The sequence below is a fragment of the Scyliorhinus torazame genome, chromosome 9 (genome assembly GCF_047496885.1).
Source record: "Scyliorhinus torazame isolate Kashiwa2021f chromosome 9, sScyTor2.1, whole genome shotgun sequence".
Classification (NCBI taxonomy): domain Eukaryota; kingdom Metazoa; phylum Chordata; class Chondrichthyes; order Carcharhiniformes; family Scyliorhinidae; genus Scyliorhinus; species Scyliorhinus torazame.
In genome coordinates this window covers 240,223,265-240,241,267 of record NC_092715.1, presented here as the reverse complement: position 1 = coordinate 240,241,267, position 18,003 = coordinate 240,223,265, and the positions used below count along the sequence as shown (strand labels likewise).

At 43.6% G+C, this 18,003-nt stretch overlaps 1 protein-coding gene across 26 annotated transcripts in view; it reads right to left on the bottom strand.

Moving 5' to 3' along the window:
- LOC140429768 (receptor-type tyrosine-protein phosphatase delta-like) overlaps positions 1–18,003 on the bottom strand; it is a 3,491,723-nt gene that overhangs the window by 849,669 nt on the left and 2,624,051 nt on the right. The gene's annotated exons all lie outside the window — the stretch shown is intronic.

The window sequence follows — 18,003 nt, the reverse complement described above, 5'->3', positions numbered from 1 at the left end:
TATGAATATTGATATGGGAATGCTCCTCAGTAGCCGAGTGGATAATTACACCACTTGGTGTGTTGCTGAGCCACATGGACCAGGAGGTTCCTGGGCTCAATCTTTGGTCTGTACTGATTTTATCCAGGAATGTGAGTCAGGGCAAAACAACTGGCCTTATACATCTGGGGCTAGGAAATGAAGAATTCAAGCAGCAATCTGGTAACCCCTTCAGAATGTATACGTGTGGACTCAGTGTAGGGCAGGACCAGTTTTGATGCCTTCCATGAATGAAAGACCTGCCAGCAGTTACTGTCCAGAATTAAGAACAAAGAACAAAGAAAATTACAGCACAGGAACAGGCCCTTCGGCCCTCCCAGCCTGCGCCGATCCAGATCGTTTATCTAAACCTGTCACCTATTTTCCAAGGATCTACTTCCCTCTGTACCCCGCCCGTTCATATATCTGTCCAGATGCATCTTAAATGATGCTATCGTGCCCGCCTCTACCACCTCCGCTGGCAAAGCGTTCCAGACACCCACCACCCTCTGTGTAAAAAACTTCCCACGCACATCTCCCTTAAACTTTCCCCTTCTCACCTTGAAATCATGACCCCCTTGTAATTGACACACCCACTCTTGGAAAAAGCTTGTTACTATCCACCCTGTCCATACCTCTCATAATTTTGTAGACCTCAATCAGGTCCCCCCTCAACCTCCGTCTTTCCAACGAAAACCATTTGAATCTACTCAACCTTTATTCATAGCTACCACCCTCCATACCAAGCAACATCCTGGTGAACCTCCTCTGCACCCTCTCGAAAGCATCCACATCTTTCTGGTAAGGTGGCAACCAGAACTGCACGCAGTATTCCAAATGTGGCCTAACCAAAGTCCTATACAACTGTAAAATGACCTGCCGACTCTTGTACTCAACACCCTGTCCGATGAAGACAAGCATGTTGTATGCCTTCTTGGCCACTCTATCGACCTGCGTTGCCACCTTCAGGGTACAATGGACCTGAACTCCCAGATCTCTCTGTACATCAATTTTCCCCAGGACTCTTCCATTGACCGTATAGTCTGCTCTTGAATTGGATCTTCCAAAATGCATCACCTCGCATTTGCCTGGATTGAACTCCATCTGCCATTTCTCTGCCCAACTCTCCAATCTAGCTATATTTTGCTGTATTTTCTGACAGTCCTCCTCGCTATCTGCAACTCCACCAATCTTAGTATCATCTGAAAACTTGCTAATCAGACTACATATACCTTCATCCAGGTAATTTATGTATATCACAAACAACAGTGGTTTGAGCACGGATCCCTGTGGAACACCACTAGTCACCCTTCTCCATTTTGAGACACTCCCTTCCACCACTATTCTCTGTCTCTTGTTGCCCAGCCAATTCTTTATCCATCTAGCTAGTACACCCTGAACCCCATAAAGCTGAAGAAAGCTTAATTTGGTGAGGTTATCAGGGTGGTTTAAAGTACGTGGGAGGGGTTACAAAGGGAAGCCCAAGGACATTGTGCAAAGTGACTTGAGTTGCCTTGGATGAGGTAATGGAAGGCTGTCAATGATTGTGGAACCTCTTACCAGTACCATCATGGAAGGGGAGAAAATTGGAAGCAGGAACAGTTTTGAAACACTTTTTAAAAATATCACTCAAATCTGCAGGCAGGCAGCATCAGACTTGGGCAGGATTTACCGATCACCCCGTGCCGTATTTTACGGCGGCGGAAGCAGCCCGACAGCGGGAACTACTGGTTCCGCCGTTGTCAATGGAATTTCCCGTGGACTGCACCTCTCATCGCCGGGAAACCCGTGCGCCGGAGTGGGTCCGGAATTTCCTGCAGGCATGAACAGTCGGTAAATCCTGTCCTGAGATAGTCTTTATTAATTGTCTTACTAAAACATTTCTTACTGGCAAACAAAACAAAAATAAACTCGTGGGTTGATTGCACTCCTGAAGAATGTTTTACAGTCCTGACATTTATAGCTGCTCCTCTAACAGTGGACAATCATCCAAGTTTTAATGCACTTAGGAAGTGTACATAACCTTGAAAGAATTAATTTATCCCGAGGGTCCATACAGCCGCATATCAACATTTTTAACCAGCTTTGCAAAATACCAGGGGAGTCAAAGGTGAAAACTGAAATGCATATGGAAACAGGTAAAGCTGCCAAAATCCTCTAATCTGTTGAACATGTCTCAGCCTATCTGGTATGCTCCAGTATTGTCAATTCTGCAGTTCAGTTGATTTTACAAAAGCCCTTTTCATAGTGATCTGTAAGTCACAAACATATCCAGTTAATTCTAATATGAACATATGAATTAGGAGCAGGAGTAGGTCATTCAGCACCTCAAGCCTGCTCCACCATTTGATGCGATCATCGCCGATCTAATTGTGGCCTCAACTCTACTTTCCTGTCTACCTCTTACTGCCCGTTAAACAAGAATTTATCCAATTCAGCCTTAAAATTATTCAATGACCCTGCATCCAATGCTCTCAGGAAGAGAACGCCACAGACTAACAATCCTCTTGAGGGTAAAGATTTCTCCTCATCTCCGCCTTATCTGGGGAAACCCCTTACTTATAAATTGTGTCCAGTCTCTGCCATAAGGGGAAACATCCTCTCAACATCTACCCTGTCAGGTCCCTTCAGGGTCATCATATATGTTTCATTTGGATCACCTCTTATCCTTCTAAACTCTAAGATACAGGCCCAACATGTCCAATCTTTCCTCGTAAAACAATCGCTTCATCCCATGAATCAGTCTTGTCAACCTTTTCTGAAATGCCTCTTATGAAATTCTATCCTTACTTAAATAACGGTTCCAAAACTGTACACAGTACTCCAATTGTGATCTCACTTTACAACTGTGGCAAACTGTAGCAAACCCTTTACAACTGTAGCAAAAAAGTCCCTATTTTACATACCCCTTGCAATTAACAAAAACATTCCATTTGCTTTCCTGATTACTTGGCATACATGCATTTTAAATTTTTGTGATGCATGTGCTATAATATTCATGTCCCTCTACACCACCCAGTTCGGTGATCTTTCTCCATTTACATACAAATTGAGTATCCTTTTTCTGAAAACCCTCAGGGCCAATTGTATTTTGGATTTCATATCATTTCAGTTTTCAGATACTACATATAAACCTACCTTACAATTCCTGGATGGTTTGGAATACCCGAGGTTGGAGGAGGGGGACAGGGCCATATTCGAGGAGGCAATAGCGGAGCAGTAGATAAAAGATGCGATTGGGAGGATGCAGTCGTGGAAGGTAGCAGGGCCAATTGGGTTTCCGGTGGAATATTAAAGATAGGTTGGCGCTGCTGATGGTGGGGATGTTTGAAGAGGCGATAGGGAAAGGGGTGTTGCTACAGACTTTGGGGCAGGCATCGATCTCCCTGTTGCTTAAGAAGGATAAGGATCCGTCAGAACGTGGGTCGTATAGGCCCATATCACTTTTGAATGTGGACGCAAAGGTGTTGCCGAAAGTATTGGCGGGCAGGTTGGAGGAATGCCTCCCGAAGGTGATAGGGGAAGATCAGACGGGATTTGAGAAGGTGAGGCAGCTCTTCTCGAATATTAGGAGGGTATTGAATGTGGTTATGGCGCCGGCAGAGGGGATGGAGACAGAGGAGGTTGTGGCATTAGACGCCGTGAAGGCGTTTGACCGAGTAGAGTGGGGGTATTTGATGGCGGCTGTGATGCGGTTTGGGATTGAGCCACGATTTGTAGATTGGGTACGGCTGCTGTACAGGGAGCCGAGGGCGAGTGTCCACAATAGGGGCTGGTTTAGCACAGTGGGCTAAATAGCTGGCTTTTAAAGCAGACCATGGCAGGCCAGCAGCGCGGGTTAAATTCCTGTAACAGCCTCCCCGAACAGGTGCCGGAATGTGGCGACTAGGGGCTTTTCACAGTAACTTCATTGAAGCCTACTTGTGACAATAAGCGATTTGCATTTACCTTTTTTCATTTTCACACGAATAACATGAATTTGGGATATTTTGCTCTGCACCGTGGGACCAGGCAGAGATTCCCCCGCTGTTGTTCTCGCTTGCGATTGAGCCCTGGCCATCGCATGAGGAGTTCAGAGGTGTGGAAAGGGATAGTGCGGGGGGAAGGGCGGAGAGGATAGTGCATAGGGTATCTTTGTATGCGGACAACCCGCTGTTGTATGTATCGGAACCAAGTGTGTCGAAGAGGGGCATATTGGAGCTGCTTCGAGTGTTTGGGTCTTTTTCGGGATATAAACTAAATTTAGATAAAAGTGAATATTTTGAGGTGTCTCAGCCAGGGGTGGGGGCAGGGATGGGGGCTACCATTCTGTAAGGCGAGGACTCACTTTAGCTATCTGGGGGTGCAGGTGCCATGGGATTGGGGGGAGGGGCACCGTAGGTATAACATTACTAGTCTGGTGGGGAGGGTGAAAGCTGATCTGACAAGGTGGGATGGTCTCCCTCTGTTGCTGGCAGATCAGGTACAGGCAATTAAAATGAACGTATTGCCTCGATTCTTGTTTATTTTTCAGTGCCTGCTGATCTTCCTGCCAAAGGCATTTTTCAAGGTTGAAAAGAATGATTACCTCTTTTCTATGGGTGGGGGGGGGGGGGGGGGGGGGGGGGTGGAAGTTGGGGGGGGGGGGGTGGAAGTTGGCAAGGATTCGGAAGGTGCTGTTGTAGGGAGGATGGCAGTCAGGGGGGTTGGGTCTTCCGAATTTACTATATTATGACTGGGGGGTCAATGCGACGAAGGTGAGGAGCTGTGTTAGGAGGGGGGAGGGACTCCTAGTGGGTTAGAATGAAGGAGAGTCTGTGTAGGGGGTCTGGGCTGAGGGTGTTGGTAACAGTGCCGCTCTCGATGGCCTCGGGGAAATACTCAGGGAGTCCGGTAGTAGTAGCGACGTTGCGAATCCGGTTTAGCTCAGTCGGCTAGACAGTTGGTTTGTAATGCAGAACAGGTTCAATTCCCATACCGGCTTACCTGAACAGGCGCCGGATTATGGTGACTAGGCGCTTTGCATAGTAACTTCATACTTGTGACAATAAAAGATTATTATTATTAAATTCGGAGGCAGTTGCGCCAGCACTTTCGGCTGTGAGCGGGTCATGGGAAACGTTGATTCAGGGGAACCTCAGATTTGAGCCAGGAAAATGGGATGGGAGTTTTCAGAGATGGGAGGAGAAGGGAGTTAGGGCATTAAACGATTTGTTTCTAGGGGACCGGTTTGTGGGATTGAAGGAGCTGGGGACGAAATATGGGTTGGGGCAGGAGGAAATGTTTAGATATATGCAGGTCCGAGATTTCACGAAGGAGATTTTCGATGGCGCCGGCCTCCACACTGTTGGAGGACGTGCTGACGACAGGGGGATGGAGAAGGGGGTGGTGTCGGCGATTAATGGAGGGATTCTGGGAGAAGAGAAGGCACCGCTGGAGGGGATTAAGCCAAAGTGGAAGGACGAGTTGGGAGAGGGCATGGAGGAGAGGTTGTGGTGTGAGATGCTCCAGAGGGTGAATGCCTCAACTTTGTGTGTGAGGTTGGGGTTGATACAGCTGAAGGTGGTGTATAGGGCGCACCTCACAAAGACTCTTTGAGGGGGTAGAGGATGTTTGTGAATGATGTGGTGCGGGTGGGCCGGGTTGGGGGGGGGGGGGGGGGGGGGGGGGGGGTGCAAACTACTTGATATGTTTTGGTCCTGTCCAAAGCTGGAGGGGTATTGGAGGGAGGTATTCAGGGTAATTTCGAAGGTGGTACATATAAGGCTTGAGCCGGGTCCTCTGGAGGCCATATTCAGGGTATCAGATCAGCCGGGGTTGGAAGCGGGTGCGGAGGCTGATGTTTTAGCCTTCGCCTCGCTGATCGTCCGAAGGTGGATCCTGTTGGGGCGGAAGTCAGTTTATCACCCTGTGCCCTGGCACGGCGATCTGTTGCTATTTTTAACACTTGAGAAGGTGAAGTTTGAGTTGAGGGGAAGAATGGAAGGTTTCTACAATTCATGGGCTTTGTTTATTATGCACTTTCAAGGGTTGGATGACATCGAACAGTAGGGGGAGGGGTTGGGGCGGCGGCGTGGGGGGGGGGGGGGTGGTTGGACTGTCTACGTTGGTTACTCTGTATGGGTGGATGATGGACTCCTGATTCCTTTTCTTTGATGTTTGTATTTAAAATGTTGAGGGTTGTCTGGGGGGGTTGGTGGGAGGGAGGAATTGTTGGCATTGGGACTGACATTGTATTTGTTACCGTTGATAGTTTGTTGGTGGGTGTAAATTTGGATGAAAATGTGAAAAAGGAGAATAAAAATTTTTTTTTTAAAAATAAAAAATATAAACCTACCTTACGACAGCCTGAGCCTAGGTTTGCTATTGTTTAAAGTAAATAAAATGGCTAGAAAAGTAAAATGTAGCATTGATTAATAAATACAGGGTAACTGCACTAAGTTTATTTTTGACAAGCTCACCACAAAAATCACACGGTAAACAGCGCTGACAAACAAACAGACTTCCCGTGCTAAAGATCGATGAGGTTAAAAAAAAAAAGAGTGCAGTTTTGGGATATGTTCAGTTTTCGGATTTACAGATGAAGGATACTCGACCTGGAGTATACTGCTTCTTTATCTTTCCAATCAAAATGTACAAATAAAAAGAACGATGCTGGCCCAATCCCCCCGCCCCCAAAACAACATTTATTTTCTGTGAATAAACATTTTAGCAAATACCAGCTATTCAATGTTGAGAAATACATACAAAGCACAACGAAGAGGGTAGAGAACTGTTCAGGCTAATCATTAAACATTTCCTATAAAGTTCTAAACATTAACAGAGATTCGTGCAAGATCTTTCGGAGTAAGCATGTTGCAAACTTTTGTTTGGCTTATATATTTTTTTCCTATTTTCTCCGGGAGTCACCTGGATAAATTTAGACTTTGCACAATTGTGTAAAAGGGCAATAGCAAATCGCCAGCCCGCTTTCCATCTCACCCCCTTTTTATTTAATTCTAGCCCAATTTTGTCGGTGCCTGACTTTCACAGACAAATACCTGTCAGCGTCTTCAGATAGCAATCAGGAGTGAGAATCCTAATTGGACTGACCCTCCGCTACATCTGGAATGCGGAAATCAATTATAACATTCCAGCCATTACCCAAGCAGAGATCCAGGAACCAAGTGTACTGAAGGGGCACTTTGGGACGCCCTTTGAAGATAACTGTAATCTCTAAAATGGTGGCTTTATTATGTGCAGCTCTATATCATTGTGTTTTAAGCTGATTATTTGCACTCTAACAAAATACCAGCATGCAACCCACTCCAGCTGATGCACAGACAACACAAGATTCTTGTTTGTTTTTCACACCACACAGGATGCAATCATGGCAGAAGATTAAAAAAGCAAAAACTAAATAAATTCAATTTTTCTTTAAAAAAGAAAGCAATGCTGATTGACCAGGGGAATAACTCTACAATGAGCCAGTTCAAATTAACTTTCTTTGAGGCAACTAGAAAAAAACAGCAAGCAGAAAAATAAACATGCTCAGAAGCCTAAGCAAACTGTAGCTTCAGGGCATGACTGCATTTTGGCTGATTATGGGAGTAAAGTATGGAGATGTCAACCCAGAAGGCCAAAGACTATTAGATATGTCACATTGAAGTAACTTCCAAATAACATACACATTTTGACAGTGTTGATTCAAGTTGATTCAAGATCACCAATCACAGTGTCGCTTCTGCAAATAATCCAGTCTGAAGGAAAAGGATGCTGCTGGTTATTAGTGTGAATCCCCCTTAAGTGGTGACTGTCATGTTCTTGTTGGCGACTGGCCGAAGTTTGGTTTTATTTATTCATTCACAGGTCACGTACGTCACTGGTAAAGGCAACATTTTTTTGTCCAATCCTCGTTATCCTTGCCAGGGTGATTGTGATTCTTTAACTGCTGCAGTTCGTGTGGTGTCACTATTCCCACAGTGCTGTTAAGTAGGGAGTTCCTGGATTTGGACCCAGCGACAGTAAATGAACGGTGATATATTTCCAAGTCAGGGTGATGTGTGACTTGGAGGGGAACTTCCAAGTGCTGGTGATCCCAAACACCCACTGCCCTTGTCCTCCGAGGTGATGGGAGGTGTTGGTTTCGGAGGTTGTGGGCGGGATTCTCCAGCCGCACCCGCCCTGCTACCAGAAATCCCTACCCGAGGTAAATGGCCCTTTACATGGTCTGTGCCCTGCCCGTGGCGATCTTGCGGCGGGCGGGGCAGAAGAATCCAGCCCATTGCCAAAGACATATTGGCAAATTCCTGAAGCACATCTTCTTGATTGCTAACACTGCTGCCACATTGCACTGGTGCTGAAGTGAGTGAAGATGGGTGTATAACCTCCAGCAGCAGGTTTAATTTCCTCTGGGTGCAAATTTTACTGCTCCAATTAACCCATGTAGATAGGTTACAACATTTCAAGAGTCATGAGTCAATTTAAACCTATTGCTTAAAGTTGCACAGAGAAATTTCTCCAGCAAATTTCAGCAGTACACTAAATATAACACACTGAGGAAATTAAACTCATAGATCCCAGAGTCTGTCACAGAACATAGACTTTATCCATCAAATAATGCAAGCAGAGAGCAGAAAAACTAATGAATGCAAGGATTTGTATGAAATACCCCGAGATGTTAGGTTGCTAACAGAGTTCACAGCTGGTGGTGTGAGGTGTTATATCGTTACAGCCAAATGAACGAGCAGTGCTCCTGCCCAATTCACATCGATCTAATTTTCTTAATGTGGCAGAGTATAATTAGAAAATTTTCAAACCCAAACTACTTTTGGAAAGCCTTTATGTGGTATCTTCACCCTCAAGAGAATACTAAAGATGCCTTTTATACAAGAAAATTCCTTTAAAATTGACATTGTTCCAAAACAGGTGTAAACCAGCACATTAACCTGTAGGTCGTGGAATAACTTTGATTTCTGAAGAAAAAACATCCAAAGCAAAGCTGTTCATGTGAGCCAGACATCACCACGAGAAAAAGATAACGTGAGTGGTGTATAAAAAGTTATCTTTTGTGTTCGTACATAATAACAAAGAAAAATAACTTTCGCTTGAGCCTTGTACACCGAGTGTTTAGTAGCATTTGCCGGTTTTACTCCATTTTAGCGTCAGTGCCATTGCTTGACCTTCATTTCATGAAGGTGCTAACCTCGTCTAAGTGGCAACGTTCCCACTCTGGGTCAGATGATACAGGTTCAAGCACCATTCCAGTCAACTGACGCTAGGTTGGCAATTCCGTCCAGTATTGAAGGGGTGCTCTCAGAGGTGACAGCTCCCAAGTTGGTGTAAAAAAATTAAATGGTGGCTTGGTGACCAAACCAATATTTGTTTTTTCAACCAATATTACCAACGAAAACAATTATCTGAGCATTTCTGAAATTGGATCTTGATTCACACAACTAACTGTGGCATTCTTCTGCATAACAACATTGACTGTGTTGCAGAAGCCATTCATTCATTCATTCAGAAGCACTGTGGGATGTATTGAGATCATGAGAGACAGAATGGGCAGAATTTTCCCTCCAAAATGGCAGGCTCAGTCAGAAAACCAGCATGTTCCTCTCTAGAGAAACAGGCAGGTTTCCTGACTAGATCTTCCCATGGTTTGCCATATCTTTTGAGGGGTGGGGGCATGTTTTGTGATGCTCATTGTGAGGGCCGGGCCGAGCCTAATGTTTTTCATAAACATGCCGACAAACCTAGCTTCACAGAGATCAAAAGGGTGGCCAAACTCAAACTGAAATTAAAGACGCTCCCCCCCACTCCCGAACATAGATGGCCAGCCTGATTCTCCCCCTCTCTTAAAACATGGATCGCCGGTCTGATACCCCCCACATCTCCCCCGCCGCAACCCGTCCCCGTCCCCAAACATAGATCACCGGCCTGTTCGTCCTCACAATCACCCCTTCCAAACATAGATCACTGACCTTGCCTCCCCCACCACCAAAGAGATCAACTGCCTGATCACTGGGCCCCTCCCAAAACATAGATGGGTGTCCTGAACTCTCTCTCCCTCAGCTCACTGATCAGTGATAAAAACTTGAAACATCTTGATTTATAATGCTCGGTGCCAGACCACATAACGTATTTAGCTACTGAATTTTCAAGGGTGCTAACAGGGCCACACAGTCCATTTCAGCCAAACAACAAGTTTAACTTACTTTGCCTCTTTTAGCTGACACTTTGGGCACCACTTTTCCAGGAAATTACTGCAAAAATTAAAGCCCAATCAGCCTTCTATTCTTAAGGATCTTTCTCCATTCATTCTTTAATGAAATTCAATTTATTACTTTGCCAATGTATTTACCTTAGTTTACACATGTAAAACTTCCAAGTACCAATTTAATTGATAAGTACTTAGTAAATAACAAATGAAGCATTGGCAAGCAGCCACAAACTATTGCAATTTACTATCGACTGGCAGGATTCCATTGTAGCCATCCTTCTTCAGCAATGTAACTGACAGTGAATAGAAACATTCATGGCGTGCAAACTTTTGTTCACAAAGAGAAGTGTTGAGGGTCCCTTGATGACTCATTGCAGCCATCCACCAAACAACTCAGGGCAGGAAGGCCTCCAATTCAATGCTAAGTCAACAGACAGTTTGCTGATCTTAATCAGCCTCCCATCTCTCGGGGGTAGTGAAAGACAAATCATCCAGGTGTATTGCCCCTGCTTGCTCTCCACTGACCCTGCTAGAAGTGGACATTTGTGGACGCCACAAGGGGAAAGGCTCATCCATGAAATGCCTCAGAATCAAATAACTGGCAAATCCTCATAGCCAAGGTTCAGACATGAATAATGGCCATTTGGGTGAGGTATCTAAGGACGCTTAAATATTTAAAGGAAGGGAAGAAATGGAAGAGAATTTGCAGCGGAATAAAATTATTGTCAGCATATAAGTCTTCCTTACATTAAAATCTATCCAGCACAACCTAGTGTTTTTATGCCGATTTAAAAGGAGCAATTACAAGCATAAGTGGAAGAAAGAGAGTGGATTGGGAGAAGCTATTCCCGCTAGTTGAGGAGTCCAGGATTAAGGGCATAACGTAAAAAATAGATCCAGAAGTAGAACTTTCCAGGGTGAAATTATCAAATACTTATTCATGCATAGGATGGCAAATGTTCAGAGCTCTCTTCCACAAATGACAAATGATACAATGGGCGGGATTTCCCATAGGCGTCAGTGGCAGAGACGTGCTTTGCAGTAGCAGAGGCGGCCCGCCATTGGCTGTCGCTATCAACGGGATTTCCTTTGCCCGCATCCTCCGTCACCGGGCAGCTGGTCGCTGTCAGTGGGATCTTGCAATGACCGGAAGATCCCACTGGATATTTATCAGCTATCAATGTTAAAATAGAGGTGACTAGATTTTCGATAACCAGATGTATTAAAGGATATGGGGCAATTAGCCATGATCTTGTTGAATGGCAGAAGAGGCCTATTCCTGTTTCTGTGTTACCATTTTCATGTACCCATGATCTCTTGTAAAGCAATGCAATAACTCCATTACCATCCATAAGTCTTGAATTTTTTTTTCATTTCTGATGCGACACTTTTGCCAGCAGCAAGTCATAAGGTGCCTCATGAATTTACTTTACCATTATTTCTGTCAAGGAATAAAAGCCATTTAACTCGGTTGTCATTTTTAAAATAAAACATATTAGAACTGCGATTTGATGCACTTCAGTAAAAGAGAATTTATTCTGAGGGATGTTCAAAGGAATGTTTGGACACAGATAACAGTTAAAAGAAAAAAAAGATGTATGATCTTCTATTTAGCCCTGAGACTTTTGACTGCGCCAGCAATTTGCAAGCTCCTAGGGCAAGCCGTTTTTGTGAAAGCTTTCTGTTTTCACATCACGAAGCTGAAAAAAGCTGAACATTACAGTAATAAAACTATTCAAGCATAGAGAAAAGTTTTTTTTAAACTTAAAAAATTTAAGCCATAAAAATCATTAAACACTGCAGCTGCTTTCTGTTTAGCCAGCTTTCCTTTCCTACAGCCTTTCTCTATATCAGAAAAAGAACATCACACCTTTTCTTCATTTCTAACAAATGCACTAGTGATTTCTTCCCAGATTTGTTGCTTCCTTTCTTGAACTATGCTAGAACATAGGTGCTTGCTGAACACTAGAGTATCTGTTTTCCATTTACAGTGAAAGTCACTCATAATTGAACAGTTTTCTGACAAATCGAAGCCAGGATTTGTCCTTTCTCACCCGATATCCTCGCGCACACTTTCCAATAGGATTACTGCGCTGTGTTCAGTGGCAAAATCGATGAATAATTTTTCCCACCTTCCAACCTGTGGCCACTGAGGCCCAGCTGGAGTGCCTTCGCAGCTGCCCGGCCTGTCACCAAGCTTCCAAGCAAGGAACCAGTGTCAAACACCAGGAGACCTCCTGGGCTGCATGACTCAGTCTTTTCAATAAATTGAATTTGTTTTTGGAAGGGAAATTAAAATGCCTTTAGCAGTGGTCCAGTGGGAAGCTGGTTTAGTTTCCATGTGTTGTCTACCTCCTCTAAAGTGCAGCAACATCGCTTAATTGGTGCACTGGGGCTCCAGGCCATCACTAGGCTCGAAACCTAGTTTCCAAAAACCAATTGAGAGTCAAGGCTAACAGGATAACAAGCCCAAACTCTGAACGCACTTTTAAAATGTTAAACTGGAATTTTTACCATTCCAACAGTTACCTATTCACAATCCTCTATCTTTTCATTGGCAATCCAACAATATAAATGATTGGGGTATTTTTCTTTGTTTAAATATGGAATTTAATTTCCGAGTTTGGGGTGGTGTTGGGAGCTGGGTGGGGGGTGGATAGGAGGGTGCTGTCTTAATCTTTCATACGCCTGAAGTGGCTTTCTGTCACTGAATGGTTTGAATTTTTCAGAGGCAGCAGTGGTCCTACTACCTAGGTCCGAAGCAGGCGGTGGGTCGAATGGTGGAGATGCATGTCTGCTTCAGTCGGCAGCAGGACCTGGATCAAGTTTTATTAACGGCAACCACCGGGAGAGATGGCGATTGCTGAGGCAGGCGGGAGACTCGGGCCGACAGCAGGCAGGAGACGGCAAAATTTAAAATAATCAAAGGGCCGATTGCTGGATGGGAAGCCCCTCCAGGACGATTGTTGGGGCAGTAGGAGTTGCCCCACCTGCCTGCAGCCCCCTCTGATTCTAGAAACCTTTCCCCCAGGCTGCCACGAAAAGGCCTCGCTCATTTATCCGATGGCCTCCTTACATAGTGGTATTGGGGGGGGATCTGTCAAAATGCCAATGCCACCATTAAATAGCCCAAAATGGGTGCTTAATTATAGAAAGCAGTAAAATACGCCACGGTGTTGGATCAGCCCCATGTGTATTTATTAGCTCCCCCATCTCCTGGGGCCATACGATTCCAGCCAGTGAGTGAGGGTGTCTACTAACGCTTGATTAGACCCAACATGTCCTTACAGTGGGAAGGAGGGTGCTGCACAGATATTCAATTAAGTCAGCAAGGTGAGCAGAGTAAGCCTGGGGAGAGAGTCTATTTCTCAATCTCTGTTGTCAGAAATTATTTTTCTACTCTGAACTTTCAATATTTTGTGCTGATTCATAGAATCTCTACAGTACAGAAGGAGGCCATTCAGCCCATCGAGTCTGCACTGACCCTTCCAATGAGCACTCTACCCATTTTCACTCCCCCGTTCATCCTGCTCTACCCCTGCAACCCAGAGCCTAACCTGCGCATCCCTGGACACTAAAAGACAATTTAGCGTGGCCAATCAACCCAACCTGCACATCTTTGGACTGTGAAAGGAAACTGGAGCACCCGGAGGAAATTCACGCAGACACGGGAAGAACGTGCAGACTCCGCACAGACAGGGGCCGGAATTGAACCCAGGTCCCTGGCGCTGTGAGGCAGCAGTGCCACCCTTGCAGTGACTAAGGCAGGAAAAGACCTGAGTTTCCCAATTGGTTGGAGGTGGGGGGGCGGGGGGGGGGGAGGATGGGCGGGGGGCTGGTGGCACATGGGAAGGGCTCACGCTTTGGGTCAGCTTTCACAAAAAGCTGGGAGGAGGAAGATTTTGTTTTAGTAACTCCCCAAAAACGGGCCTAGCTATCAGTTCTTGGCAACATTACTTGCATTGCTGCCAGCTCCTCAGGAGGAATGGGATGGAGAGTTCAACAATTTCTGTTTGTTCTCTTGAGAGCAGAATACATTTTTGCCACTCCACTATCTGCGAGAAAGATTTCACTTGAACAACTGGTCACTTTGAGGGCATTTGAACAACTTTGTGAAGGGAATTTACACTTCAAGTCCCCATTACAAAAATTTGACGAGGGGATTCTGCGGATTTATTTTCCGAATTTCTGTTACAATTTAGGTACAGCAAATGAAGGAGTCATGAAAACTTTATGACTTCAAGATATTTCAAATTGGCTGAGTCTGTCACAAAATTTTACTATACCTATACCATTCCTAATGAGTCACCTAATAAGCACCTAAAATATCTTCAGCGCATTCCAACCACTGACCATTTTTAATATCTCATAGATTCATTGATCATTTCTTCTCTGTTTCATTCACTGCTCAAACCTTCTTTGGCTTAGTTTGATACTCCAGCTTGCTTCCCCGTTGAGAACTGGTGGAGAAACAACAATCATTGTTTCTTCGCAGCACCATCCTCCGCAGTTTCATCAGTTAAAAGAGAATGATGTAATGGGGACAGGAATTACACAGAAACTGCAAGCCCATCATTTATCCAATATGTATAGCAAGAAAAAGATGTCACCGGATCCCTGGTGACCTAAGCAACCAGAGAATGCAACAGCCAGAGGAGAAGGAAAAAGCCAGGAAATCTTTGCAGTAATTAACCAGCCAGAGGAGCAGGCAACGCACTAAAAGGAATGACTTCCCCACTGGGGTTTAATTCCCCTTAAAAACTAAATTTACTGGGTAGATTGAGCTCCATTTTAAGTTGTTCATTGAAACCTTTGCTTCGGCCTGACTAAGAATCCAAGTTAAAAAATAAACATTAACCCCATTAGTGTCAAGTCATATTAGAAACCCATGGCACCTGACATTAGCATAAATTAAAGAAAACAGAACATGATAATTAATGAAACATTTAAAAAGACTGTGCCCACAGGGTAAAAGGAACAAAACAAATTTATTGTTCTTCCTTCTGCTCTTTAACCAAATGTTAAAATCACTGCTAAATTTAGTTAGTCTCTGAACCTTATACTTAGACTTTCAAGTATAGTTCTTGTATAAATAAGCAGTTAGAAATGGTTGAACAAGCATCTCTTCTGGCATGCCCTCCAGAACGACTCTGAAACTAACTTGACCAGCCTACCCATATCTTCAAAAAATGATTTTCTGTGTATCTCAAAAACATTGTTTTGGGAGGTGGAATTAGAGGTACATGCTTATTAGTAATTGCACCAATGTGTTTTTTTATTAATAGAAAGCTGTCCATAATTTAGACCAGCCACTATCCAGGAAACAGTTAAGCCATTTAAATGTCAATATGCTTGTACTGAAGTGTAGGAAAACAAACAGCCTGTTTCAGACCAGTATTTCAATTAACTAAAAGGTACTGGAGAACAGCCATCAGTGTACTGTCTTAGAAAAGGGGGTGTGGGGAGAGAGAGAGAGAGAAAGCCACAAGCTCTCTGTAACCTGACTCTCCTAGTGATGCGGTGTGTTTCCACCATCACTGCTTGTATCTACAGAAACCCCCCGTTAACTGGGAGGACTCCCTATTGCCCATTCCGAAAGGGACGCTTAGTTTTATCGAATTGATGTATTTTTTTGGTCAACAGAACATTAAGATCGTCCATGGCTGCAACGTTCGGCACTTACATGGCCAAACCAATTGATTTAGTACTGTGCAGGCTCCTCCAACTGTGAAGGATAATTAGCAGCTATTCTTATGAGCTGGGTCAAATGCAGACCCAGGTCACCAATCACACACACACAAAACAATTCTAAGGTCCACAATATTCTTTAACCTTTTAAAAAAAAAACTCATCTAATCACATTGGAGGAATCACTTTAAAATAACCCTGATATAAACAAATATTTCTCAATCTCATTTTGCTTATAAGGTGTTTCATTATATACAGGTACGATCATGTGCACTGTTCCAATATATTCATACCAGCCTCACAGAGAATCCCATTCAATTAATACCGAGACACAGAACGGCCACTGCTGTCTCCTGAAGAAAAATATACGATTTACCTGTTATCATAAGTTTTCACAAGTTTTCACCAATCACAGAGCAGGTAAAGCCTTTATTATTGCTTAATTGGCAAGCTAAATGTTTCAACAAGCAAAACACGTTTGATGATTTGAGCGGACAAAAAAGTCTTCCTTGAAGACCCCGAATCAGTCTATTATTCACAACTTGCTTGATTGATTTCCGGACCAAGTCACTGATTTTCACAACGCCCAATAATCAAGAGATTTATACACATTTTCAAGACACCTCATTCACCACTGCCCGAAAGATCGCCAGTAATTCCTAATCTACATCGTTACTACTGACCTCCATGCAAACCTCACAACTGGCTACACGCATCCAGCATTCATCATCACTTATGAAACCGAACCTTTCCAAGACAGACAGCTGCATGTGGCAAAAGCTGAACAGCTATTTTTTGTAACTGGGCGCTGTTGAACAGCAGGATGTGTCAATTAACAGGAACAACTAATACTTACATTTTACAATTCAAGAATTATAAAATCGCACAAACGTGCAGGAGCGAATTCTGAATGTACACATATCTATTTCGTAGGTTAAAATAAGCTCCAGTAATTTATCTCAGATCAACCTCCTCTAATCATCTGGTGGTAATGTAATATATTCAACATGAAGTCAGGCAACATTTCTATATATGCAAGTCTTTTTTTGCCAATACCTCTTAACATAAACCTGCTATTATACTGTAAATATAAAGTTGAGCTTAGTTGTTTCTGTCAATCATTGAATACTAACAATCAACATTATGGAAAGAACTTTGGACCAACAAGGTTGATGCATGATTTAAATTCAGAGATAAATGAGCGAACAGTAGTTTACTTGAGGACCATGTAGCATTTCCTAATAGTGAGACGAGGGTGCATTTGGCACATTTACTTTTACCAGGCACAAATCTTGATCCGCAAAGGCATTATTAACCAATTGTTATTTCTATCTTCAAAAGTCAACAGACCCTTTTGAGTTTGACAGTTCCTGGTTTAAACCAAAATTATTTTGCATAAGAAGGCTAGTGCTGCACTTAACTCTTTCATTGCACAAGGTCTCACTATGTACAGAACAATGTTCTAATTAAAGAGGCATTCGGCCTTGCACTTTACCCACTGACTTATTTCAGTAGGAGAAAATGTTGACATTTGTTGCTATTTTTGAACTCGATGCTTGAGGCCCCTTTTAAAACACAAGATGAAAGTTTAACTGTTCATATCGATTTGATAATCCATTTTTACTGAACCTTATTCACTTTATGCTTTTTAAAAAATAAAATATAATTGTTACCAAACTGGTGACGCTTTGGTACTATTCATCACTGGCTTAATTTCTCTGATTTAGATGGAGGCACATTTCGATGGAGGGGGTTAAAAATTCATAATATTTAGAAAATGAAAAGTTCCCAGAACGTTGCACTGGAGCAAGTTCCTTCTCAAGGGAATAAGATTTTTTGTCAGAACGATCTTCTATCAGAAAACCAGCAAAAATAATGTTGAGGAAAACTGTGCACGAAGGAAAATAGAAGCAATTACAAAAGGATAGAAATGGAGCAAGGGGGAGCAGAATAGGAATTAGCATGTGTTATTAACCTTGAATGTCTCTGCAGGCTCCACCCACCAAAACATTTATCAATCAAGGAGAAAAATAATACTCAGTGCAAACACGGTGTTACAGACACTTCATTCATTGAACGCCACTTAGATTCAAAATAGCATTTGCCTCGGTCAAACC